This window comes from Dendrobium catenatum, unplaced genomic scaffold, assembly GCF_001605985.2.
Source record: "Dendrobium catenatum unplaced genomic scaffold, ASM160598v2 fragScaff_scaffold_447, whole genome shotgun sequence".
Classification (NCBI taxonomy): Eukaryota; Viridiplantae; Streptophyta; class Magnoliopsida; order Asparagales; family Orchidaceae; genus Dendrobium; species Dendrobium catenatum.
Genome location: NW_021318909.1, coordinates 158594 through 161268, shown reverse-complemented (window position 1 = coordinate 161268; position 2675 = coordinate 158594).

Sequence of the window (2675 nt, the reverse complement as noted above, 5' to 3'; positions counted from 1 at the left end):
CTGAGGCCCTCTGAACTGAGTGGTTTTGACGCCAAATGGCACCACAGATAGTGGTTATGGCCAGAGCCAATATGCTCCTTAATGGCATTAAATCCTTGAGATATGAATCAATAGGATATGATCGATAGGGAACAAAGCCCTTTGTTAGCTATGGTGGATTCAAATTTGTCCCCTTAGACAAACATCCAACCCAGATCTATAAGGTCCCCTTGGACGAAGCAACCCATGGCTGCCGACAAGGATCCTTTTGTCAGGTTGGGTCAACTACCTCCTCTGACTAAGTAGACCAGGGCCCACGATGGCCCGGGATGACGGAACCACGGGATCTTGATCGGGTCTTCATCCATTCCCCCACCATCCGCTTTAAGTTCCAGATGGTGAAAATTTCAGTTTTAAATATCAAATTTATCAAGTCTCCTAACCCAAATTCTAAACATCTTTCAATCTTCCAAATTCTCCAAATTTCCAAACCCATTGATGCTACTATATGCCAGATAACACGTATTTTCTACGTATCTGATCGACGACTAGCCTTAATCGAAAGTTCTCTCTCGTGATCGGGAGGGGTAATTAACTATAGGGGCTTGCGCCTATAAGAAACCAAAACTCAGATCATAAAGTCCTCACAAAATGAGGGCGAAATCTCTGGGTAGTGTCTTATCTACAAACCCATCTGCCTTCCAAAATTTACCTCGGAACTTATTCAGTTAAAACTCCCTCACCGAATAGAAAAGAAAAACGTGCGGCGGGGAGGCCGGGGCCGAATTTTCAGAGCCCACAGTTGCCATGTTCATGGCCCCTGAATTTTTTTGTCTCAAATGATAAAGCTTTAGAATTAAATGTTGGTCAAGTGAAACATAGACAGTTTCATTCCTAAAGAGCATTTTAAGACAATTGAGACTCCTTTATCAATTAGAGAAGAAACTATTGCACTAATTCCAACCACAAATTTTCCTCCACTGAAAAGATTAATTATACAAAGGAGGTTGGCTATTTAAAATAACTAACTTGTTTAAATGGTGAAAGTGATTTTGATAGAGGAGAGAATGTTGAACCAATAATATATTATGAAGCTATTTCAAGTTCTTAATCTCATATGTGGATTAATGCCATGAAAGATGAAATGTTAACAATGTTTCATAATAATGTATAAGATATTGCTGAGCTCCACCAAAGACATTAGATTGTTAAATGTAAGTTGCTTTTCAAGACCAAGAAAGACTACAAGGGAAAGATTAAATGTTTCAGAGTTAGAATAGTTGCTAAAAGAATTGACTTGAGAACATATATGGATTTTAAGTTTTAACGATATATTTTCTCCTTATCTTCAAAAAGTTCATTCAGAGTTATTATGGCATGTGTGGTTCATTTTAATTTAGGGACTATTTAGTTGGTTTTAAAGTGAATGCAGTATAAAATAAATGCAATCATAAATAAATACTTGAGATTATTCAATTGTTTGTAAAGTGACTGCAGGAGAATTCTTTTTTGATATGCAAAGTAAAGTAAAATATGTATATTCCTCTCCAAAATATATATAGATACACATGCACACAAAAAAACCAAGATGAAACAATAGAGATGGGAAAAAAAATTTAGTGTTGATTCCTCTCAAAAATCTTGCTTCCAATCAAAATGTCATCACTTCCGATTGGACAGAAAAAGAACATCATCGAAGGAAGTTGCAGCCAAGTCAAGAAGAAATGGAGTGGAGAATTGATTCTAATTTTATGTTTCGAACTACTCAAGTTTATTTAGGAAATTAAAAAGGACGTTTACAATACAGAATTTTAGTATTTAATCACCTTAACAGATGTTGCAAGCACAGGGACAAGATGACTCTGTGTATTAACATTGAATCCATCCATAACACCCCTGCATGGAAGAAGTGAAACATCATATTAGTGCTGACATAATGAATGAGTAGTTTCTAACAGCTCATTAATTCCAAAGAAGAATAAGTTCCGGAAATATCATTCCAAACAAAAAGATTGCTAGAAACAATATACCTTCAAATTTTTAAATTTTGCAAAACATTTCCATTAAGGTCATACGATCACAATAGATTGGAGGCAACATTATTTAGGGAAAAACATTTTAGCACATTTATACTTATCTACACCTTTAATTAAGTTGAACAAGTTGAAGGAAAAAACTGGGAAATTAATAGGTACCCCCTGAACCATTAAGAACGCCAGGTTTTTGCAAGGGCATAAATATCAAGATGAATAGCCAATGTAGGTATCCACATGATTGGCTCTTGAATCCTGATAAGCTTATCCGTGTAAGAGACTGAACCATCCTTCATTTCCTTTACAATTAGCTGACCTGCAACTGTTAAGTCACGATCGAACCAGGTGTGCCACAACCCACCACCATATGTCTGCACGCCCACTTCCAAATATCCTCCTTTTGCTACCTAAAAAAAGTCATATCGTGGACAACAACTCCATTCTTAACAGTTAGCCATTTTCATTTTCTACTGCTTATATCTCTTTTTGTTTAGATAAAATCATGCCAAAAAATACTTCTAAATAATACCCAAAAGAGAAAATGCATCAAAAGTAGCTAAAAAACCAAACAAGTTTAAAAAATCTTAATCAAATCAAGTATATAGCAAATGGAATTTGTATATCATAGCTTACAAATGGAATATAAAGATATAGGGGATAGCA